Source organism: Sarcophilus harrisii, chromosome 3, assembly GCF_902635505.1.
Source record: "Sarcophilus harrisii chromosome 3, mSarHar1.11, whole genome shotgun sequence".
Taxonomy (NCBI): domain Eukaryota; kingdom Metazoa; phylum Chordata; class Mammalia; order Dasyuromorphia; family Dasyuridae; genus Sarcophilus; species Sarcophilus harrisii.
The window spans coordinates 187415021-187442215 of record NC_045428.1 but is presented as its reverse complement, the minus strand read 5'-3'; the positions used below and the strand labels follow the sequence as shown (position 1 = coordinate 187442215).

General features: G+C 33.0%; 1 protein-coding gene across 3 annotated transcripts in view; it reads right to left on the bottom strand.

The window, feature by feature from the left end:
- Nucleotides 1–27195, bottom strand: part of EPHA3 (EPH receptor A3) — a 427207-nt gene that overhangs the window by 362316 nt on the left and 37696 nt on the right. The gene's annotated exons all lie outside the window — the stretch shown is intronic.

The window sequence follows — 27195 nt, the reverse complement described above, 5'->3', positions numbered from 1 at the left end:
CGTATGTGTTCAATATTTATGCTTGATAATCTTTATGATTTCTTCAAGCCCTATTCTATTTTTTGTAGATGTGAGATGTAGTATTGCAAAATATGTATGTTATATAATATTCCCATTTAAAAGAGACCATGTCTTCCATCTATAAATTCTCCAAAAGTCTATTAACTTCAGTGTTTCTTTTTATTTATAAATTGGATTTGTCCAGCTCTGAGAAATGAACATTAACGCTTCCTGTTAATATTATAATAATTAATAATAATCAAATATTTAATATTAATATTAGATATAATTAATATTATATCTATATGTTTGTATAATAAATGAAACTTTTTCCTTAATGAATTTTGATCCTTATGAAATTTGTTGCATATATATTTTATGTTGAAATTCACTCTTTGTTTATGGGTCTTTTAAGCATAATATTATGAATTGTTTATTTCTATTTTCATCATGAATTATAATTTTTCCTTTGTTGAATAAAATGATTACAACTCCTGCTTTTTCTATTCACCTAATTCAGAGTATATTGGCTCTATCTTCTCATTTTGCTTTTACAAATGCTTCTTTTATCTAAGAGTTTGTGGAGTTTAATCTTCTTAATCATTTTTTTTTCTCAATTTTTAGGGTGTGTAGTCCATTTCCATTAAGTTAAGAATTAAGCTTGTTTAACTTTTTTTTTTTTTTTACCATTTGTTATTTATTATTTCTATTACAATACTTTTTTTTCCTTTCTTTAGATTTTTTACATAAACTATTTTGATCTCATTCTATTGCCAAAGAATAAGCACCTCATTTTTCACTCTCTTTCTTTTATTTTGGATTTTTACTTGAGGAATATATGGTCTCCTGAATGTTGCTGTCTGTTTCCTCTGGGGGCCAAAACTGTCACCAGGAGGATTTTGACTCTATTTTTTGTCAGCTTCAGCAAAGCTGCCCATATTGGCACCAATTCCTAATTGCTCTCTCTATTTATCTTCTTTCCTCCTTGACTGGGATAAATCAACATCTGCTGCTTTCACCTCTGTAAAAATGGTGAGAGGGTGTTTACTAAAAAGCCTCTTCAGCCTTGGCGATCCCTAACTGCACTTGGACACCAGTCAAATATTTGAATGTATTTTCAGGCTCTTCTTCCTCTACCACTTCAGCTATGCATAGCTTCATAGAATCAGCATTTTCCACTCTTCATAATATATAAAGAGGACAGTAGGGTGTTCTGGCAATGTTTCTGTCTGCAACACAGGTGAAAACAAAATGACCCCTGTATAAATCTGCTTTTGCTCTTGCTGTGACTGTATGGAGACTGATAGAGTATTGAGAGAGCTATTTAAGGATTAGAGTTCTCTAGTGTTAATTCAAGAGGTTGTATCATTTTTCCCATGTAGACTTAGTTGTAATTATTCAACATCTGGTTCATAATTCCATTTTTTGGATGTCTGGAGATTGAAATAGTCTGGAAAAATTGACTAATCTACCATATTTCTGGATAGTCTAAATTAACTTTTTAATTCAATTAAATTAAATCAGAAAGAGGAATGCTCTGAAGAGAGATTTTGGAACAAAAATACTAGATATCATAAAGAGATAGACATTTAGTCTGATGAGAGAGATATATTACTTCTAGATCTCACTAAGATATACAGACAGAAGCTGCTCTACTAGGGGAATTGTCCCTATAAGTACAGATCATCCAAAGCACAAATTTAAGAAGCTGGGGGTGAGGGATTCCATATCACATGATAGAGCTTTACTTTAATTTTACAATGTGAGACCCCTCTGTGTTAAACTCTTTTCAAGAAAATAGGTTGAATGATTAGAAAACATTGCTGTTGAACCTCCCCATTCCACCCCAAATGCTACTAGACAAATTTTAAGAAACATAGTGGAATACCATTTCTTGGTGTGTCCAGCAGATTAACAATTTGCTTCTAATTTTTAGAGGCTGTGATATTTCTCCTATTAACAAAAGTTTTAGCTAACCAATCTGATAAGTATTAGTAAACACTAGATGGACTTACACAACTGTTCTTATTTGAATTCTAAGTGTATTGAGTCATTAGATTATAGTAATATATGTCCCATACACAGTACTGCTTGATGCTTGAACAAAGATTACTTTCTTTTAAAATTTCTTTTTTGATAAGACTTGGTGGCGTATAACTGCTAAATATCAGAACTAGTTAAATAATTAAATAATGTTTAACATAAAGAGCACTGAGCTTCTCGGATATGAATTATTATGATAAATATGTAGGTCAAATAACTGAGTAAAAAAATAAGCACAGAATATTATATCATTGGAGAAATACTAGTGACATCAATTATGAATGAGAACTATTGCAGAAAGGTAATATGACCTCGAAGTTGACGAACTGGCCTTGAATCTTGGTTTTGATTCCAGTATTTCACATCTGTTACTTGTATTACCCTGGAAAAGTCATTTAATTTCCCAGTGCTCTAAAACAAAAATTGCAGAGAGGATACTAACTTGTACTGGTAGAGGGAGTTTCATTATATTGGAGTCCTCCATCTCACTAAAGTCACAGATCTAATCCCTATCACTATTGAAATTAATTCCAGAATTTCAATAATGAATATCAGTGATAGTACTTATTTGCTTAGGCTACTATTTAAGGCAGTATATGTTAATTATCTAGTGGATTTCTCATTGAATAAGAAATGATTCTGAGTATGGGAAAGATGGCAAGTTTACATGTATTCTTGCTTTATAACTAAGGATCATTTAAAACAATAAATAGATATCATATTAGCTCTGGACACTTCTGTCATTTTACTATTAGATTTCTACCTTTGTAGTTAAGATACAAGCTTAGAACTCAAAGGTCACCTATAATCCTAAACTTTCTAACCATCTTCCTTCATCAGCAGAGCTCTTCTCCCCCATTGATATTCTATCTAATATTAATACTTTCATCTTCTTTTTCCACCATCCCACATATAATGAATTCCCACATTTTAAAAACTAAACCAACTGCTCAGAGTACCTCCCAATCAGATTCTGTAGTCCCTCCCATCTCAACCTTACCCTCTCCCAACATCCAACATCAGATCCACCTACTTCATTAATTGTACTCTCTGGAACATCTATTCTATAATTAATGTATTTCTTTCTATTTTAGACTTCTTCCTCTCATGCTTCTTGTATTTCCTGACACTAACAAAAATATGGCTTTTCCTCTATGGACTGCATCCTCTTTTTATGCGCCACTGCTGGTTATACTTTCTTTGATACTTCACCTTCATTCAGCTCAATTCAATGTCCCAGGGACAAAAACAAAATTGCCCTTGCTCCCATTTGCCACTTCCAGGTTCCCTCTACTTCCACTACTAAGAAACCTATAATCCCTTAAGATTCAATCCATCCAAATATATTACCCAATACAGATTCTGGCGATCATAATATATTGACTCCCAAGACATTATTTCTCCTTTTTTAATGTCAGTGATTAGATACAGTCTCCTTTTCTACCCAACTTTTGCCTTTATTCTAAGAAATTTCAACATACATGATGATATTCTTTTAAATTCTCTAACTTTTAAATTCCAAAAATCTACTCAAATACCATGAACCTACTCTTTTACTCAATCACCTTTATCCATAGAGATTTTTACACCCTTGATCTTGCCACCACACACAGATATACTACTTCCTTGATTAAGACTTTGTTCCCTTTATCAGATTTTCTATTATTTCATTTCTCCCAATTTCTTATTATTCTTAAACCTATTCTTTATTCTCATTGTGAACAATGTCTCCAGTCTTCAGTACTGGACCTGATTCAACTCTATACTATAAATACTATTTATCCCTTCTCCTACAGCTACTCACCTTGTTCCATAGTTTGTCTTTTAGGAAACCCAAGCCATTGACTTTCTGCCTGTTTTATTCCCATTCGCTAACTGTAGAATGAAGTTGAAGGAAAGATGAAATAATGATGAATGAGTCCACTAATATATATATATATAAATATATATATATATATGTAATATAATTTCAATTGCCTCTCACAGAAGAAATCCTTCTCCTTCTAATTTATTCTTTCTATAACAGTTGCTTCAGAAATTATTTTCTGTCCCAATTGCACTATGACACTTCTTCCTGACACTATCTTGGTTAAAGACTATCGTATTTTTTTCTTGAGAAAAGCAACAAAATTTGCTATAAGCTCTTTTTTCTTTTCTCCTTATTTCTTATCTTATTGACCCCATCTCCCACAAACTTCTCCTTTGCTCTAGTCTTTGATAGAAGATTGGTCCTTCTCCTTACTAAGGGCAATTCTCCTACATCAATTATTGAGTCTATACCCTACTCTCTTCTCCAGTAGAATACTTCCACTCTCACTCCTCCATCTGTTTATATTTTTTAAATCTCTCTATTCCATTGTTACTACTTACAGAGACACTCCAAAATTTATTTTTAAAAATGTACTCAGTTCTATTATTCCTGCTAGCTACAGTTCTATATCTCTTTACCTCCACTCAACTGCTGAAAATGTCATCAATACTTGATGCCTCCATTTCCTCTTCTTTCTTCTAAACCCTCTGCAATCTGGCTTCTGACCTCAGAATTCAACTGAAACTGTTGTTCTACAACTTTGCAAACAAAAAGTAGTAGTAGTAAACAAAAAGTACAAAAAAAGTTTTGTAGGTTTAGTGGTTCATATAACCCACCTCTGAAAAAGGCCCAAGTTGGTACTTACTGTCATGTTCTACATTTTTATTTTCCATAAAGAAGTGAAGGAAGGGAAAAAAGAGATTTTTTTCAGCCATTTGCCATGGTTAAGAAAAAAAATTATTGTAATTTAGCAGTTTCTAAAATAATTATTTGCAAAGGTAGATTTAGGGACAATTATCCAACTATTCTATCTCATATACTTAAAAATCCTTAGGAATAAGTCAAATAATGAAAAAGTTGGGTAGTTTAATACATAGGATTATAGTATTATAGTTTCCTGGCTTTCATCCCAATAGAACTTCTCACCTCATCAGGCTTTCAACCTTGAATATCAGAAAACCAGGAATGGCCATGAACATGTGTACTACACCTTCAACTTTGATCAAGATGTCTTTTCACTCAAAGTATTAAGAAAGACAACTTGTTTTTTGCCCTATTATCTAGCTCTACTTGTATACTGATGCAGTGTCAATTTTGAATCATATCTAGGCAAAAATAGGTGCCCTGATTTTTAAGGCCATCTGGCTATATTTATTCTGTTGGGGAAAAAGATTAACAGCAAATGTAACAGCCATAAAAAAAACAGTGAATTTGTGTAAAGAGATAAAAAAAAACTAAAATGATGACTAAAAAATAATATACAAAAGGATTGCTATGTGAGAATAAGAATAATGGGACTAAACTTGTCCCAGAAACAGAGGAAAGAAAATGCAACCTCCTTATCTTGCAAACATGTGGCAACACATGCGTGGAACACTATGTATGTGAGTATTTGTACATGTATGTATATATAGAGATATAGTTAAATTTGGTTGCTGTGTTGATTTCATGGAACTTCTTTGTTTTTTATCTCTTTATTTATCTTTTCTTTTTATTTTTACAAGATATTGGTTGATGGGAGAAGAAGGGAAATGAAAACAATATGCAAATAAGACTTCAAAAATGTAAATTTTTTAAATTAATTTTTTAATTTTTTTAATAAGTTTGATATACCTACCAAAGTGACTGATATGTACAAATGCAAATTATCTTAAATTCTTCCCCAAAAAATTTCTTTTTAAATATAACAGGAGGGAAAAACAAACACACACACACAAAAAAAAATCTTGTTCTAATGCCAGTTTTCCTGTTGGTCTTAGCTTGGAAATTGGGTCTACTCTGCCAAAACAAACAAAACAACAACAACAACAACAAAAATCTTATCACATTGTCTAAAAATGCTCCATTGAAAGATCTTAACAGCAACAAAAGAACTTACCACCCACTAAACACTATATATTTATTTTCAGTTTCAACAGCTTTCTTATTTTGTAAAATAAAATAGTCTATTTCTAACATACAAATAAACCAGATGTGCAGAACACCCAGATACAAAGGAAGTGCTTTCATGAGCAAAACAAACTCATATGAAAGCAGTTAAGACAAGTTTCTTCAAACTGCTGTTCTAACTCGGCATTCCTCTCTCTCTTATAAGATACTTAGAACGGCTCTTTGTTTTATCATCTGTTTTACCAGAGCAGCTATCATCTTTACTTGTAAATTTGGGTCTTTTTAAATCCTGATGTGTAAAATTCAGCCAAATGACCTAGGTTTACAATACAAATAATCACAATACCATCCATCACATGAATGTCATTATTTCTTCTCATTTAAATGAGAAACATTTAAATGCTTATGATCTGCTTCTTGTAATGTGGAATGATACTGTTTTCTCATATTGAAGGGACTGACAGCTATAATTATCTCTCCCCCCATGACAGAAGTCTGTTACCAATACTGAAACATGTATTTTTTTTAAATAAAGAATGGATTTCTCAAATACCTTCAAAGTGAAAAAGTATGATAATTGAAAAGAGATACTAGAAAAGAGATGTCATTCTATCTTAGAAACTGCATTAATTGTAAGCCCTACTAAAATATCTAATGAAACTGTAAAATATATTAGTGACTTTAAAACTTATTAAACCTAAGTATGAAAGATTCTAAATGATTAAATAAAAACAAAGAACAACAACAAAAATTATTCTATAACACATATGCTGGGTCTTGAAGTTCTTGTAATTAGATCTTTCATTAAAGTCTTACTCTGACAACTCATCTTGGCATGGAATTGGCCTTGGATTCTCTAAGGCTATGCCAGACATATATTCTAGCAATGTAGAAAATTATCAGGGTTGAGTTGGCAACGGATTATATGTTTGTCACATGAGTAGCAGTAACTAAATGTGTAAGTCTGTCACCAAAAGATTGGCTACCAAGATGTGATCTAATCTTGGGTGTAAATCTCAAAGGAGGGAGCCAAGAAGCATGCATGTTCATGGAGACATTACTTAGTAATTATGTTTCCAAGCTTGAGAACCTTTAGTGAAGGAGCCCTTGGTGTCTAGGGGGCAGATGAGTCATGCAGCAAAGTCACAAGACAGGGACAAAGTAAAACTAAATGATGATCACAATTAGAATAGGTTTTGCTTTAAAAAACTTTTCTTAGGCCCTTGTGGGGGAAGCTAATGGTTCCTGTTTTTTCCTCCACTTCTCTGTCTCACCTGGAAAGTCATTCCCCTCAGAATGAAAATTGCTTACTACCTCTTAAAGACAAAAGATCAGTCATCCCCTTTCCATTTACCAATGGAAATATACTGTGTAAAACAAAAACAAAAACATTTGTTTTCAATCTGTAGCTTTTAAGTGAGAACTAGTTCCCAACCATAAGATTAAAAACAAAAGGAAAAAACACTGGATAGTGATTTTAATTCTGTCTGATTATAATTTACATCTTGGGAAAGATTATAGAGAGATGCTCTTCTTAGAAGGATTTGATAGAGTTACATACAGTGGGAAATGAAATGGAATTGAGAACTGAACATTTTCATATTTCAGTATTAGAAAGAGTTGCTGGAGATTCTGAACTTTTCTTGAATGTATTTGATATCAATAAATTCATTCTTAGTAAGTTATAAATTACCAAGGGAAAGATATGCATAGCAGTGGTAAAGCAGACACTTAGTTTGAAGTGTATGTTGGTCTGTATTCCTTATGCTTTCAAACCTAATGAATGAGGAGGAAGTTATACCAAGAAAAATGAGGAGCTATGGCAAGCATAGTGTCTTAGCTGGAGAACTCCAAGTATGTATGATTGCCAAAGTGATTTCTCTAATAGCAACCCACCCAGTGACATCAAAGGCTACACTTGCTCATAAACTTGCCCTTAGAGATTAGAATAAAGGAATTAGTTTAGGGAAGCTCTCAAAGACAATCTACTAAAGTATATGTTGGGGATTAGAGGGTACCCTCTGAAATGATGGGGGAATATATATATATACCAAAGAAATCAAAGGGCCTTGAGGTATTAAAATAAATATACTAGGAGGAGGCTAAGTGGCACAGTAGATACAGAGTACCAGCCCTGATGTCAGGAGGATCTGTGTTCAAATGTGGTCTGAGACAGTTAACACTTCCTAACTGTGTGACCCTGGGCAAGTCACTTAACACCAATTGTCTCAGCCAAAACTAACTAACTAAATAAATAAATCATATATATATATACAAGCACCATTCAGAGATATTACTCTCACATTTGATATAGATTACAATCCGGCTAACTAATCCTTCTCTTTCACCTCTGTCCCATATGATGAAGTGACCTTACTTCTTATCAAGATTAAACTTTCTACCTCTTGAAATGATATTCCATTCCATTCTGTCTCCTCTAACAATTATCATAAAAATGCTAATAAATCTCAAATCCACCTATCCTGTTGCACCCTCGAGGCTAACCTCCAAATTTGCAACTTCAACTATCATTCAGACATCTCAAACTAAATGTCCACAGCCGGTGTGTTCACGCGCACGCACGCACACACACACACACACACACACACACACACACACAAACACACACAGTCCTTTCCTATCAATGTAAAAAACCACATCATCCTCCCATCCTTCTGGTCCCTCAGGTTCACAACCCAAAAGTTATCCTTTACTCTTCACTCTCTCCTCCTTAATACCCAATATGCTGCAAAAACCTGTCAATTTTGCTTCTGTATCATCTATTAAATGTGTTCCCTTCTCTCCTTTGACATTGTTACCACTCTAATGCGGACCCCCCCCCCTCACTTAATGTCTGATCTATGGTGAGTCTTGTCTTTCCAACTCTAATCTATCTTTCAGGTAGCCTCATATTTCTTCCCACTTCAGTTTATCCTCCAGCCACCAAACTGATCATACCACCACCACCCCTTTCTCTCTTTTTTTCCCCTGAGGCAATTGTTAAGTGACTTGCCAGGATCATATAGCTGGGAAGTGTTGTGTCTCAGGCCAGATTTGAACTCAGATCCTCTTGACTTCAAGATTGGTGCTCTATTCATTGTACCACCTAGATACCCCTTCCCCCCTTTCTCAATAAATTCCAGTGATTCCCTATCACCATTCAGATCAAATGCAATTTTTTTTTAGCATTCAGAATCATTCATAACCTATCCCTCTCTTATCTTTCAAATTTACTTACATCTTATTCATTTTCATGTGTTGAAATCTTTTACAAACTAAGGGGCAAGAGGAGCACGCAGACCTACAACTGCTCTAGTCCCGCACCAAGGTAGAAGACGCAAATGATCTCTTGTCTCGAAAATAGGGCTTGTGGGTTCCAAGAGCTCTCTCTGACTCCAAAATAAAACTCTCTCGAGCTCCCAGAGTTTCTAGTAACTCCTCAGTAACTAACTCAAGTAAGTAACTCAAGTAAGTACCTCAAGTAAGTACCTCCAGTCAGTTCCCAAGCTCCAAGAGCTCCCTCTATTTATGTAATCTCCCAAAGGTTAACTCCACCTTCTGGAGGGAGAGGGATTTTGGGTTATCTCCCAGAGTGCAAAACCCTAACCCTGAACTCTCCCAAACGTGTGAACTCCATTGAGTACTTAGATACTTATGAGCTCTCCAAAGGTGTGAACACAAGCATTGTTCTATCAGTTCCACTTAGTACCTTGTTTCAAGTTCTGGCCCAAAATATCTCTTTCTAAGATCAAATCAATCACACTGAACCATGTCAAACCAGATAACTATTGTCTCTATCAACTCCAATGTCTTCACACTTTATAAAGATTCCAACATTTATGTACACCTTGTTTCAAGTGAGCCCCTTTAGAAACCCCCTAATATGATTTGATTTTCTATTGGTATTTTCATCTCCCTTCCTGAGATGTCAGGGAAGGCATGATCACCTTTTTGGAGTTTTCACCTACTTAAGAAGTCAAGGAGGTTATGATCGCCTATGCTCTAAATCAAAAGAAAAGGGGAGATGTTGGAATCTTTTACAAACTGTTAAGCCATTGGAGTTAATTTAATCTTAGAAAGAGTTATTTTGGGCCAGAACTTGAAACAAGGTACTAAGTGGAACTGACTGAACAATGCTTGTGTTCACACCTTTAGAGAGCTCATAAGTATCTAAGTACTCAATAGAGTTCACACGTGTAGGGCTTAGTCCAAATTCACACCTCCCTTATGGCCAGAGAGCACTCTGGGAGATAACCCAGAATCCCTCTCCCTCCATAAGGGTGAGTAAACCTTTGGGAGATCACATATATAGGGAGCTTTTGAAACTTGGGCTTAGTTCTTCTTGTGGGACTTAGGAGAGAGAGACTCTGGAAGAAAGCCTACAAGCCCTATCTTCGAGGCAAAAGAGATCCATTGCATCTTCCAACTTGGTGCTGGCTGGAGGCTGAAGAAAGCAGAGGCAGAAACCAAGGACAAAGCTGCAAGAGCTCAAGCAGAGAGTTAGGCCTCAATTAACTGGGCTATTTTGGAAGGAGAAATAAACGTTTGCATTTTTACCAGCTGGCTGGATTTTGGAGTAATTATTTATTTCAACTGAGACTAAGGCTGCCTCCAGGAAAATCACCACATTCATGAACTCTTTGGTCCAGTGCTACTGGATTCCTGGGTTTTCCAGGAACAAACACTTTTTTTGGTTGAGAATCTTTTTTTTGGATTTCTCCCATTCTTGGAAAGTTCTCCCTCCTCAACTCTACCTACTGACATGCCTGGCTTCCTTTAAGTTCCAACTTATATTTCATTTTTTACATGAAGCCTTTCTCCTATTAATTTTAGTATTTTCTCTCTGTTAATTATTTATTTATCAAGAATTTTGCTTGCTTTGTATATTTATTTTTGAATGTCATCTCTCCAATTAGCTTATAAAGTCTTTGAGGGCAGGGACTATTTTGACCTCTTTATAACCCTAGGGTTTAACACAGTGCCTGGCAAATGATAGGAGCTTAATGACTTTTTTTTAACCAATTAATTAAAGGACAATTCACTTCTTATCCACATTTTACTTATCATAAAATCTGAAGAATGTACTACAGAATGCAATAATCTTTTGCCTTAATACACTTGTTCTTAGATGTCATTTACAGACTATTTGGGCCTTTTGAATCAATTAATTTCCACCAATCCACTTAATGAACTGATAGGCTGGTAACAGAGATATTGAGATATAAAATTATTTTTCCTTTAATATTTTGAGTAGTAGAATCTCCATAATTAAGGGACAAATAACAGAAACAAAAGGCTAAAGTGAGCTATTTAGATCTGTTTGCATTTTGTAATGCCTTCACCCCTTTCAAACCCTGATTGATCACTGAAAAGGAAGTATAAAGACTAGTTTGCTTGTCACTCATTTATGAGGTGTAATGAAACTCCTTAATCAACTTCTGAGAACTGTTGATCTTTAAAGCTGTTGTTGACATAATACAAGCAATATCTAGTAATTGGTTAAGAAGATATTTTCTGGGCTACTCCCCTAACTTGCTCTGAATTGCATATTTTAACTAATCAGTGTGTTGATTAAAAAATAGCTACAGATATTTGCAAAATAGGAATTCACATATTGAGAAATTTATTCAAGCTACAGTACGGATATTTCCTATGTTAACATATTGAGTCATTTAAATGATTTGAATCACTTGCCATAACTCTGCAGTTGCAGAGATTCAGGGTATGAAAGAATTCCCAGAATCCTTTCTTAAGCCTATATAACTGCTAAGGGAAGCTCTTGATACCTCAGAACTGTCCCTTGACTGAAAAATATCCACTTCTACTTTTTCAAGAGGAATTTGGAATGAGGATGTTTTAGTTACCAAACTGTGTAATAATAGAGTGGGCGTATAAGCCTGACTTTTCCTTGCTAAATTAGTGTGTTTTAGAGCTAATGAGAGAGGAAACAATAACTGAACAAATGATTAGTCAGGCATAAATGTAGGCTCCTCTCCATCCCAGACTTAGGTATATCATGGGATGTCCAGAATCCTATGATGGACCTAGTAGGGGACAAAGGTAGGCTTGTTTAAGATGTCTTTAAGAGAGAGACAGAGTGAGAGAGAGAGAGAGAGAATGAGAGAGAGAGACAGAGATAGAGACAGAGACAGAGAGAGAGAAAGAGAGAGAGAGGTAAAAAGAGAAGAAGAGAGAGAAAGAGGGAGAGAGGAAGAGAGAGAAATTGACAGAGAAGAAAATGGAAGAGTGTTAAATAAACAGATATTTCTAATATATAATATAAATATGTGTATAGATAATTGTTTAGATATCTATACCTATATATCTATGTAGATATCCAAATATATTTCTATATTGATGAGTAAATGTATACATGTATATATGAAAATTTACATATATGTGAATGTTTTCATATATGCAATGTGTTCTTTTAATGCCTTAAACCACTTAATTGATCTGAAGATAAGATTTGAAATGAGAATCAGAAAAAGCAAGAAAACTTTCCAGGAGAAATATAGCATCCAGAACACACTATTAAATATTTTTGATACTTATGAATAACAAATACTAAAAAGAAAAATCAAATTTTGTAAATGCAATAAGCATATGTACTATTTTTCTAAAACAATGAAGACCCTTCAACATTTGAACTAATTTCAATAATTAAAATCTTTTCAAATAATATTGAATTTCTACTTCCCATCTTGATATATGGAACCTGACCACAAAAGGCTGGGTGTAGCTAAACAGTTAAGAACTATAAGGAACTTTAGCAGTATTCAAGTCAAAGGGTCTTATTTTTTATTTGACAGATTAGGAAGCTAAACTCAGGGAAATGAAGTGACTGGCTGAAGTTACTCAGATATCGGAGAACTTGATAAAAGGCTTGATAAGTGTTTTTTGAGGGAAAAGTCTACTAATGAGAGTAGTATTCAGTATCTATTCTTAATCAAATTGTTTTGTTTTGTTAGGTCCAGAGCTGTGATTTTCTTGAATAGCGATTGAAAAAAAAAAACTTAGGAAAGTTCCTAAGCAATGCAGTTCCATATATGTTGGATGACTTATGGTCTTAGAAAATTGAAGCAGTGAGAGGTTAATTGCTTTGCCCAGAATCACTCATCCAGTTTGTATAAGTAAGAGGACTTTTACCTAAATTTTCTTGACCAGCTAGAAGCACTTCATCATGTCCCCTATTCAAACTACAAATCAAAACATGTTATCAGTATCTTTAATAGAGTGCTATACTTGGAATTAGGTGGTTTTTGATTCCTCATTGGGTTATTTGCTGAACCACAGAATTGCAAGTCACTTAACTTAGTTTCCTTAGTTTCCCCATCTGTAAAACAGAGAATGCAATAATTTAGTATTTATTTTCTCAGACCTGTGATAAAATGGCTTTGTAAATATAAAAATGCCATTTGAATATGAACTATCAAAGGAATATAGTATGAAAACATCTGAAAAGTGAAGAAAATCTATTTGATTTAAAACCTTTTCTACTCATGCTAATATTAATTAACACTAGTTTTGCTGATCAAAATTACTTACATACCAAAGAATCACCTTATTTCTCTTTTCTATTTGAATGACTCAGTAATGTGGTTTTTAAAACCATTTTCACCTAACAATACGACATAACTTTATTGGATATTTTTCCTGACAAATTAAATAACAAGACATAATGTTCTCTGTGCCTTAGGTTGTGACTTTTTATTTCCATAATATTTTCCTTCATAACAAAAATAAAGAAAAAATATGGACATTTACTAATGTGGTCCTATTAACAATTTACATTTAGGACAAATATCTAGGGGATAATATTTAATAATCTCACGCAGTCTCAAGTGGATTACTGTTTCAAAGAAAGCAAATTTAAAATAAAAACATTTGAAAGAGAACTAGTATTTCAAAAATAGCTCTTCCTTCTTCTATTTTTAGTGAATTAGTGACAATGAAATTTTAGAGAATTTTAGTGACATAGTGAAACTATGTTAAACCTCTCTTATCCAGTCCATGAAATGATTTGAAACACAAGTGATTTCAGGAGCTATTAAAATTCTAGTTTATTCCTCAGAATTCTAAAGGTTTTTTTTTGGATTATATTGGACACACAAGAGACTTCTGGGTCTTGTTGTTTATTATGCCACATCTACTTTTCTTTAGAAGGACTCTATATAGAGACAGGAAGATATAGGCATAAATAAAAATATACAAACAAATACAAAAAAGGTTTATCTTTATGTTTGCATGTATATGAACATATATGTACCTAGATATATCCATAATCTAGATAATCTATGAAAGGTGATCTGAGATAGGAAAAACAAATTGGGAGAAAGGGGAGGAGCAGTTTAGGAAGGGTCTCATATAAAAGGTGGCATTTGACCTGAGTTTTAAAAGTAGTAAGAGATTATAAGAGACAACAGTAGCAGAGGGGATATATTCCAAACACAAGAAAAGCCAAAGAAGAGTTGTGGAGGTGGAAAAATGGAATGTCTTGGATAAAGAACAGTAAGATAGTCAATTTGAATGACTCACATGAAGAACGGAAATGTGTAAAAAGACTAGAAAGATATATTAGGTCTAGATTGTAAAGGACTAATTGACGGCATTTGTATTTGATCCTAGAGGTCCTCGAGAACTAAATCCTCTTGTATTTTATTAAAAAATAATGTGACATGGTCAAAACCTGCAATTTAGGAAAATTATTGTGGCAGTTGTATGTAGTCTGTATATGAGTAGGAGATACTTGGGGCACATAGCAGGTATTTATTGAATATGGATTGACAGGCTGGCTGATATTTGAGATTTCTTATCCTGGAGCACCTTTCTCTTTTGCTTTATACTATCTCATTTGTTGATCTTATCAGCTACCATGGGTCTATTTGTACAAATAATCTGAAATGAATCTATCTGGCCCTAATCTTTTTGCTGAAGTCCAGTCCCATCTCATTAATTTTCTATTGGACATTCAAACTTTAGACTTAATATCTCTGAAAGAGAGCTCATTATTCATTCCCTCTCCAAAATTCCCTTTTTTAAACATACTAATCTTCTAATCACTCAGGTTCTCAAGCTCAGTGTCATTCTTGATAACCTCACTCTAAATCTTGTCATTTCTACCTTAACACTTCTATGCCCCTTTCCTCTATTCAAGGGCTATAAATCTAATGGAGAAGCCCTTCTCCTCTTCCATCACTTTTGGCTAGGATCATTTCAATAAACTCCTGATTTGGTCAACTTTCATCAAGTCTCTCTCCAATCTATCCTCCACACTGGTAGTGCCCCAAAATGCTAAGTTATATCAGCCTCCTCTTCAATAAACTCCAATGGCTCCTTATTCAAAGCACTTCACAATCTGAGTATCCAAAAGAATAGTGTGAGCAACAGAGTCTAATGCCTCAGTATTCAAGAAGGATAAGAACTGGTATAAAAAGGACTACAGAAGTTATATCTGGCAAAGACTAGATTAGTAAAATATTACAAAGATTAGAAAGTATCTAATCCATTCGTTTTCCAGATACAAGCCTTGAGGGTTTGCCAGAATTGCCAAAATTATATACCAGTGACTAAGCCAGGAGGCAAACACAGATATTTTGTTTTCAAATACAGTTACCTTTCTGTGTGTGTTACTGCATTTTTTTTCCACTTGGTACAGTGCGTGGCATCCTCACTTTGCTGTACTAAATATTGCGATTCAGAACTCCTCTGTCCCAATTCAAGTTCATGGTGACTTATAGTATCCTACAAAGTAAAGGTTTGTAACCAAAAACTGGTGACCAGATTTCTGAATCTCTGGCTTCTTGTTGAATTGGATGAAGCCAGGTATGCCTTTAAAAAGAAAGGAGAGGTGAAGTCTACGCCAACATGAGAAGTGGATGTCAAATATGGCCACATGTAGCCCACAACACTCCAGAGTATCTTCTAATTAGATTAAAATATATTGGGGAAAGATTTATCAAAATAAAAATGCAATAAAGCATAGATAATATTACATTTTAAAATTAAATCAATAAGGGGCCTATAGGGATACTTTAGTGGCTCCTATTTCTATTTGAATTTAACACCAAGGCTCTAGAAGCAACTTTCTAAGTAATTTTGTGATCAAATTCTCTGCAACAATGGTGTACATTCAACATAGACCTAAATATCTTAAATCATCTCATTATGTTATGATACCTTAAGATGCCAATAGATTGTCTCTTTTTCACTTCTTAATTGTTCCCAAATCACTTCACATTTAATATTAATCCTGGGACCAGTGAGAATATTTCTTGCTTCTGGCCTCAAGAAGTTTTTTGGTAATACTTTCCATTCAAATTTAAATAAGATGATTAATAGATTTACTGAAACTGACATATTGGAATTACAGCAAGAACTGTTAACAATTAACTGAAAGTTAGCATTTTAGAGTCATATTTGTGTTGCATGTTATATCACTTAAATTTATATACTTTAAAAAGGCAAAAGCTTAATTAAGCAATTCAATTAATTAATCCTTTATTAAATATCTACTATGTGTAAGGGCACCATGGATAAAAAGTCAAAAAGAAAAGTTATTAACCTCAAAAATATTATTTTGGGAAAAGGAAGCAAAGAGATGATACAAAAACAACCAGGTTGTATATCTTTTTAGTCCTTACTTCTATGTCTCATTTCTGGACATAGACTTTTTTTTAATTTTTAAATGTCTACAACGTTTTTCTAAATGCAACTTTCAATGCTATATCACATGAACTATTAAATTCCTTCATTGCTTTTTAAAAATCCTCTATAAATGTTACATTTACTTTATTGCATGTTTCTATTACTTAAGCTTTAGGGAAATAATTATTTTTAGTCACTAATAAAAAATGTTGACAGTGCAACTCATGCAGTATTTTAAAATTTGTTTTCTTTTTCTTTTTTATTTTCCTGAATTGACTAATTACCTCTTAAGTGATTGATAAAGATTTACTTTAATCAAAATCATTTTAAAATCAATTTAATTTAATTCAACAAACATTTATCAATTGCCTAAATCAGACATATTTGTACTTTACAGATATAAAATTAAAAAGAAACAATTACTGTCCTGGAGGCTTTAAAATTCTGCAGTATTTAAAGGGCATAATTAGCACACACTTAAAAATTTATTGAGTGATAATTATATGCCAGGGACTGTATTAAGAGCTGGTGATAGAAAAAAAAAAAAAAAAGACAGTCCCTGGCTTTACAAAGCTTACAATCTAAGTGGGGAAATACAACAATTTAATGTGATGCTGGCAAATGAGAGGCACAAAATACTTAAAATCTGAGGACAGAGAAAACACTATTAGCTATGTGTATCATTGAAAGCTTCCAGGAGAAGAGAACAATTTCAGTCACAACATATGAGGAAACATATTCTTGTAACTTCATCTTTATATGCTCCATTATTTTTATGGGTTCCCAAAATATTCATATCCCGCAAATACAAAATATGATGGATGAACTTTTACATCTTTCCCTCCATATAAAGGGGTCTTTTCACTTTATATATAATGCTTTTGTTTCTTTCATATATAATGTTACCCCAAACAAATGCTATTTTTTTCTTTTCCCTTTTTCTCTCTCAAAAAGTTATAATTATCTGTACATCTACCACAAAAATGCAAAGTTCTTGAGAGTTTTTGACAGCATTTCCTAATACCTAGCACTATGTCATGAACAGTAGACATTTAATGCATGTTTCTTGAATTGAATTAAATTTGATGACTCTTCTGCTTTCTTCCTCCTCTCAATTTTATTAGAAATGAATATATATGCATACACACACACACAGAATTTGGGGGAATTTGTTTTGTTTTGTATTTTCCAAATGAATCAAGGTCAATATCTCAACTCTCTTGTTTTATAATTTTTATTTGTCTTATTGTTCCATGATAATTTTAAAGGATTTGACTATTTCTAATCAAATTCAGTCTTTCTAAGAATTATTTTGTGATCAAGTCCATCACTTTTATTTTTATGCAATTACTCATATCAATTCTCTTTATATCTCAATTATTAATTTCTCAACAGTGATAGATAATTGTGAATCAAAATATAACTTTGATTAACATTCTTTTCTAAATGAACATCTGGTTATTTTTTCCCTTTGAACTGGTTAATTTATTGGCAATATTTTATGTTTTGTTTTTAACTATGAGACTTTGGTCTTTTTAACCTTCCATCACTAGATGAAATTACATATTACTTAATTTTAGGGCCTTTTGTAGATTTCAATTCAAGATATTAGAGTAGATAAATAAAGCTGACTTTATGTATGACTAAATGTATCTCAACTTCTAGAATATAATAATGCAACAACTCAATAGTTAAAATCTCACAGCTGACTATTTCTAGGTTTCTATTCTTAAATATTCTTTGTGGAGGAATGTCAAAGAAAAACTGCAGTTGTTTACCATGTGGGAATGAAGGAAGTCATTTAAATCTAGAAAACTGTGAAACATAAGTTAACATCTGATCTAATAAAATATCTCTCAAATAGGACTTAAAATGTAACTTGAATTGTATTATCTTTCAATCATTTTAAACCAGAATTAACCTAATTAAATGGCCCAGCTCATTCTGTTGGAGAACAAGTACAGAAAAAAAAAAAACACCTTGATACAGGTTTTAAAAGCAAAATGATATGAAAAGGTGCTCCAAACCATTATTGATCAGAGAAATACAAATTAAGACAACTCTGAGATACCACTACACACCTCTCAGATGGGTTAAGATGACAGGAAAAGATAATGACGAATGTTGGAGGGGATGTTGGAAAACTGGGACACTGATATATTGTTGGTGGAATTATGAATGAATCCAACCATTCTGGAGAGCAGTTTGGAACTATGCTCAAAAAGTTGTCAAACTGTGCATCATACCTTTTGATCCAGCAGTGTTACTACTGGGCATGTATCCCAAGGAGTTCTTAAAGAAGGGAAAGGGACCCACATGTGCAAAAATGTTTGTGGCAGCCCTTTTTGTAATGGCTAGAAACTGGAAATTGAATGGATGCCCATCAACTGGAGAATGGCTGAATAAATTGTGGTATATGAATGTTATGGAATATGGAATATTATTGTTCTGTAAGAAATTAGCAGCAGGATGATTTCAGAAAGGCTTGGAGAGACTTACATGAATTGATGCTAAGTGAAATGAGTAGAACCAAAAGATCTTTATACATGGCAATAAGATTAACGATGATTATTAACAATGATCAACTCTGATGGATGTGGTTCTCTTCAACAATGAGATGATTCAAACCAGTTCCAATTGTTCAGCAATGATGAGAATTAGCTACATCCAGAGAGAGAACTATTGGAAATGAGTGTGGCCACAACATAGTATTTCCACTCTTTCTGTTATTATTTGCTTGCATTTTTGTTTTCCTTCTCAGGTTTTTTCTTTTTTTCTAGATCCAATTTTTCTTGTGCAGTAAATTAACTGCATAAGTATGTATATTTTTTATGCACATATATATGATTTAATATAGACTTTGACATATTTAACATGTATTGGACTACCTGCCATCTAGGGGAAGGGGTGGGGGGAAGGAGGGGAAAAGTTGGAACAGAAGGTTTTGCAAGGATCAATGTTGAAAAATTACTCATGCATATGTTTTCTAAATAAAACTAAATAAATAATGAGAAGAAAAATATGATAAACCTGAAAATTCTATAGTTGAATTAATATAGCTGCAAAAAGGCTGGTTCCTGCATCTGTGACTTAAACAATATAGGTTAATAATCTAGGCTTATCCCAGAAAAATAACTTCTATCACTCTTATATATAGAAAATTAATCTAAGGCACAGTTGCAAATTTTTGAGGAATCTTATTTACTTCATGTTACCAAGAATAAAATGAAGTATTAATTTCACAATTATTGAATGAATTATTTAATGAATGAAAAGGCATTTATAAAATATTAACTATGTGCAAGGCACTGTGCTAAAACGCTGAAGCTAGAAAAATAAAGCTAAGAGCCTGCCTTCAAGAAGCTAATATTCTAATAGAAAGAGACAACACATACAAGAGACTTGTGGCCAGGAAAGATATTATGATTGGGAAAGTTATAAGAATTATGAGTGGAGTCAAAAGGATTCCACTGATATATCCTTCTGGGATAATAGCAAAGTCAACTTAATTATGGTTTCACAATTGGATAGAGATGAAATGAGTGTATGAGTACAGTGGCATGATGGGTTATGAGGAATAACTGTTAAGTAAGGAATAACTGTATTCTATTTTAGACACTATGGGCAACAAAATTAAGGCAATTACTCATCAAGACACTAGGAGCTCAGGATAGAAGTTCCAGGGAAGAAAACTTTATAATCCCCGTTGCGTTTTGTCAATAAATGTAATGAATAATGTAGAATATTTTTTTCTTTTTAATGTGAAAAATAACATTTTTAGGAAAATCACTTAAAGTTGTAGAGAAAATCACCAATGTCACTATTACTAATTTTTGCAATCCAATTTCTTTGTCAGATTATTACTACTCCTAGTTGAGGAAAGTTATTTCCTGATTGTTGAATATTAATAAAAATAACTTTAATCAATAACAATTATACAGTATATTGGACTATATGGTTTACCAATTGTTTTCACGTATATGAAATCATTTTGGGGGACTTTCATGACAACCCTGCATTAAATATACTCTTGTACTTAATAAGAATTTAGAAATCATCTACCCAATCTAGTCATTTTAAATACAAAGAAAATGAGGTTAAAAGACTTGTTCCACACTGGAAAATGAATGTATACTGTTTGCATTTTGGTTTTTCTTCCTGGGTTATTTTTAGCTTCTGAATTCAATTCTTCCTTTGCAACAAGAGAACTGTTCGGTTCTGCACACATATATTGTATCTAGGATATACTGTGACATATTTAACATGTATAGGAATGCTTGCCATCTGGGGGAGGGGGTGGGGGGAGGGAGAGGAAAAGTCGGAACAGAAGTCAGTGCAAGGGATAATGTTGTAAAAAATTACCCAGGCATGGGCTCTGTCAATAAAAACTTATAATTATTAAAAAAAAAAAGACTTGTTCCATTAAATTTCTTGAGCATGTATTAAGTGTTTATTATGTATAAGGGATAAGGTGTGGGGCTCCGTGTTAGTGAAATCACAAAAAAACTTGGATCATTTAATGCTTAAAGACAACAGTATATTTAATCATTATGGAAAAGCAGAATACAAGGTCCATCTCTTGGGAGAATGAGGAAGCAAGAAGAGAAATTGTACTTTGGAATTAATTTTGGCTAAGCAGAAAGACATAGCCAATAAAGTGAGAAAGCCTTTACTGGCCCACCTCAGACTTTCCATTTCTCACTCTCACTGATAGTGCCTTCCCTGTGAAATTATCTTCTATTTGCTCCACATATAATATATGTGTGCAAATAAGTATTTATAATTAACTCAAATTGATAAGATTAAACTATATCAAGACTTTTGGGATATTTCAAATATATCATAACATTTTGTGATGATGGTTTTTGTACCAATCACAATCTGTTTTATTAATTTTTTTTAACTTATGTCTTGACTTCCCTATTCAATTTTCATTTCCTAAAGGGCAGCATTACAATGTATATTTCTTGAGCTCAGGGGTTGTGTAATTCTATATTTTTTTTATATTCCTAGATCTTAACTTGGTGTCAGACATTTTAAGCTCTTTATAAATATTTGTTGACTGATTAAAAGTAATTTGAATTGTACAACAAAGTAATCCTGCAAATCATAAAAACCAAAGAAAGGAAGGAATGCTAGATATTTTGGACATTAGAAAAACAAATTATAGAAAGCATAAATATAATCTACTGGGTCAGAGAATATAAAAGCAAATTTGACCAGTAGAAAAATAGAAAACCCTTTACCACTCATACTATCTTCTAGAAATATTAAGAAGGTATTTTAAAATTGGATTAATATAAAAAAGAAAAGTTACCAGTCATGCTATAACTAACAAATTCAGTTAATTGAAATATCTCTTTAGATTACATTTGACCAGTTGGGTAAGAAAAACTTTAAAAGGAGTGATCAAAGAACGACTGAACAATTTTTGAAAAAAAAATGATTTTCCAAGAACAAAAGTGAAACTTAAGTTATTATTTTTCTGTATGGGGAAGTAAACAGCTTTTTTATCTTACTCTAAACTCTTAAATTATGTTTTATTGTGTTGTAAAATTTTCTTTATTCAGGAAAAATATAAATTGAAATTTCAATAATGTATTCTATAAAATAGAATAGATTATAATTGGCACAAAAACCATCATCACAAAATGTTATGATATATTTGAGATGTTCCAAAAGTCTTGATGCAGTTTAATCTTATCAATTTGAGTTACTTATATACACATATGTGCACCCAAAAAAGATGTGTGCTACTAAACTATTATGTAATGCATATAACTATAAATTCATGTATACTTACATATGTGCATGAATACACACCAATATTTCTATATATCTTTAATGTTATCTATAATGGTTATATCATATCATGTGAAATTTAGCTAGAAAGACCTTCAGGTTTTAGCAGCTAATATCTTGAATTGAACAATAAAAGACATATGGAGAGAGAGAGAAATAAAGATGGAGGAGATAAAAGGAAAGAGAGGAGAGAAATCAACAGAAAAAAAACAGAAACAGAATATGAGAATAGAAAAAAATACCAGGTTTATTTAAAAGCAAACATGATACAATGGAATGTATCATTGGATACAGTGGAAAGAGCAATGAAATGAGAATTAGATACCCTGACTTCTAGCACTGACTCATCAGCTTGCTAATTACATGATCTTTGGATCTTCTTTGAGTCTAAGTTATTTCTTCTTCAAACTGGGGATAATAATGTATGTCCTGTCTATATCACAGGTCTATAGAGTAGAACCAATGAAAATAAAAAAAAATAAGAAAAACTTTTAAAGATGAAAGCCATCTACAAATGTAAAATATCACTGTCATTGAATTTGATATTACAAGGGAAGAAAAGGTCCTTTCCACATTAAACTATGTTTGATCAGGCTGTTCCATACGTTTTGATATGTATGTGTGCTTTGGAAAGCACACATAAAGGAAGTTTGCAGTGATCCAATTAACAGCATGGGACATTTATTGCTATATTGAGTTCATTATCAAAGTACACTCTTTTTAGTTTTTTAAGATAAGATAAACTGTTGGTGTTTTTCTTCTTTAAAATAAGTGTTCTCTCTGAGATAAAGCATGTTTCTCAGAGAGGTTTTCTGGAGGCAGTCTTAGTCTCGGTTGAAATAAATAATTACTCCAAAATTGCAGTCAGCTGATAAAAGATCTGAACTTTTATTGTTTTCTCAACATAGCCCGGTTAGCTCAGAGGCCTATCTCTCTGCTTGGTTTCAAGAGATCTTGCAGCTTTGTCCTTGGCTTCTGCCAAAATGTAAATGTTGGTGTTTCTTTTCCTAAAACACAACCAGGTGATAAAAAGAGTTCAGATCTTTTATTGTGTCCTTCAATATAGCCCGATTAGCCCAGAGGCCTATCTCTCTGCTTGGTTCTAAGAGCTCCGCCCGAATGTCTCCAAATCCAAAGGTTTGTTTGTCCTTCCGACTCCAGCCAGCACCAAGGTAGAAGATATGATGAATCTCTCTTGCCTTGAAGATAGGGCTTGTGGGCTTCCTCCCAGAGTGCTCCTCTCCAATTCCTGGGAATGCTCCCAAGTAACTCTTTCTAGATCCTAAGAAAACTCTCTCCAGCTCTAAGAGCTTCCTGTATACATATGATCTCCCAAAGGTTAACTCCACCTTCTGGAGGGATTCTGGGTTATCTCCCAGAGTGCTCTCTGGCCCTAAGGGAGATGTGAATTCAGATATCTCATACTAAGGCTGAAATCTCCCAAATATGTGAACTCCATTGAGTACTTAGATACTTATGAGCTCTCTAAAGGTGTGAACACAAGCATTGTTTCCATCAGTTATACTTAGTACCTTGTTTCAAGTTCTGGCCCAAAATATCTCCTTCTAAGATCAAATCAATCATCTTGAACCATGCTAAATTAGATAATTATTGTTTCTATCAACTATAATGGCTTAACAGTTTGTAAAGATTCCAACAATAAACAAAATGTTCTTTCAAGTAAATGATCTGTTTATCAAAGTAATGATCTATCTTAAATATTTCATCAGCAAGCAGTGCCTAATTTATGTCACTTTCCATCTTACTACTCTATTTATTAGATCTTATAATGTCTTTTTCTTTTTATATCAAACAGGACAATAATAATAACTGCCATTTATATAGTGTTTTAAAATATAATTTAATTTTATACACAAATTTATGCATATTCATATATTATTCCAGTCTATCAGAGACTTGGTTTCATGGGGTTTTAGAGGGAAACTGGAAGAACTTGACTAGTTTCCTGGCTTCATTCTTCCATCTTGTCTCTGCCCCTAGAAGTACCTGACTGCCTAGTTATCTCCAGGCAAAATTACCAAATTTGTTAGATATATAGAAAGATAGAAATAAATCTATATAAATCCATAGATTTATATCTCTATCTCTATATTAATTATGTCTGTCTATCTATCTATAATATAATCTGATCCTACCATTTCATTTGTAAAAAAGAAACACAAGCATGTATTAAGCCCTTAGTACATGTCAGACATTATGCTAAACACTTTACATATATTCTATCATTTGATCCTCAACCACCTCAACCACACTCGGAAGTAAGTACTTCTCATTTTACAAAGAAGGAGACTGAGGCAGAAAGATCAAGTTACCTGCTCAGAATAATACAATTACTAAGTGTCTGAGGCTAAATTTGAAATCAAGACTTCTTAATCTCAGTCCCAGCTCTATCCATTTCATCACCTAACTTCTCCAGTTGGTAGAGTGAGTTCCTTATTGGTACTTCTCTTTATTAATGAAGATCTACAACTATTCCACAATGGATTTGTTTGGGATGCTGAAAGATAATCTACCTCACATAATAAAGCCAGTATTTTTTTTTCAAAAATACTTGAGCCCAGATTCTTTTGATTAAGACTAGTTCTTATTTCATCATTCCATTAACATTTCCCTTTAGCACAATGAATAGAGAGTTGCTCTCACAACATCTTAAAAGATCTGAAGCATTATTCCAAATAATCAGAATTCAAACTTTAACAAATTATTATTAGTTCAAAAGATAATGTTACTAAAAGAATTGCTACCCATTTAAAAAGGATACCTGAGTACAAGTTTCATTTTGGACACATAAGCAAGTAGATGCTGGGCAAGTCATTTGACTTTTTAATGCTCCAGGCAACTGTTTAAGGTTATAAGTAAGAGAATAGTTGCTGATCTATATTAATAGGAGTTTGTATCATAAATTTTCTAAAATAATGAAATCACATGGAGAGAGAGACAGACAGATAGAAAGAATGTGCTTAAACCTATATCATTCATATAACCATGAAAGGAGATTTTTTTTTTTTTGGTTAAGAGCTTTTTTTTAAAACTTCAATAGTTCCATTCTCCTTCCTCATAACCTTAACCTACCTCAATTTAAGGAAAAAATGAAATGAAAGAAGGAAAGAAGAAAGGAAGAAAGGAAGGAAGGAAGGAAGGAAGGAAGGAAGGAAGGAAGGAAGGAAGGAAGGAAGGAAGGAAGGAAGGAAGGAAGGAAGGAAGGAAGGAAGGAAAACCAACCAAAACTCTTCTAACAAATATACATAGTCAAGCAAGACAAATCCAAGCACAGGCCATAACCCAGAAAAGGTATATTTAATTCTACACCTGGAGATCATCACTTCTTTAGCAGGAAATTGGTAACATGTTTCATCATGACTTGGAGTAATGTTGATCATTGCATTGATCAAATTTTTAATTCTTTCAAAGCTATTTTTATGTGTAATCATTATTTATTGTATAAGTTGTTCTCCTAATTCTACTCATTTCATGGCACCAGTTTATACGAGTCTTTAGTTTCTCTGAAACTGTCCTTTTCTTTATTTGTACAAAACAATAATGTCCCATAACATTCATATACTACAAATTAATGGGTAACTCCTTAATCTTATTTTTTCACTATTCTAAATAGTTTGCTTTTGTGGTTCTTTTCTTTTTCTTTGATCTCTTTTGAGTCTTGACATTGTAGTCCTATTATTCAATCAACAGATTTCCCTACATTAGTGATTTTTGATATATGGTACCAAATTGTTTTCCAGAAAGGCTAAACCAATTTACAACCATACCAAATATGTATCAATATTTTCACACAAACTCTCCAATATATGGCAAATTAGTTGACCAACTTTGACTCCATGATTATTGAAAGGTAAAACTTCAAAGTTTGAGTTTCTCTAATTATTAGGGATCTCTCTTTTGCTACTGACGATTTCTTCTTTGACATAGAAAACTTTATCAATCTGGGCATTTACTCATTCTGAGGATTCCTTCTAGAATAGAAGTGTCAAACTCAAATAAAAACAGATTCCTGCAGCCTCATATTGATTCAGAAACATTAACATAATCTATTCTGTACTATAATTTTATGTATTTTCTTAAACATTTGTCAGTTTGGTACTCCTTATCTAAATCCTGATAGTTTTCTGATTCCTGAATCATAGCCATTCTTGACTTTCTTAGAATTTCCTGAATGGATCACTTTAGTCCCTATGGTGATTACTAGATATATTTAATTACCCTGGTATTTCCTGCTGTACACTTTATGAATGTGTTGGAGTAAGAGGCCTCTAAAATCTAAAGCTCCATTTTTGAGGATTCCTTCTTAATTAGCTTCTCAGTAATCCTTTTTTTTTGTCCATCTCACCTAAATGAAGATATTTAATGTCTTTTCTCTATTTCTTGATCTTTATTTGGTTTGGTGCTCTTTGTTTTATGTTTCCTAGAGTACACTTATGGGAATTAAACTAGTTAGCTCCTACTCTATCATCTTAACCTGAAGTCTGCACTATTTTAAATAACCAGAATCTAAACTTCAGCAATGGATAACAGTACTGAAGGAATTACTGCCCACTGAATACAAGTTAAATTTAAATAGGAACAAAAATGGGTGAGTGTAATGTTCTTGTTTGGTTTGCTGGAGGTCTTTGGGCAGTCTTCCTTTCAGTTGAATAGCCAGGTGTTAAAGTCCAAATTCTTTATTGCCTCATTGCCTAGGGCTGGGCAGCTTTCTGGAAAGCCTTTCAGACCAGCCTGCCTCTCAGTGGGGGAAGTGCAGTAGGCCA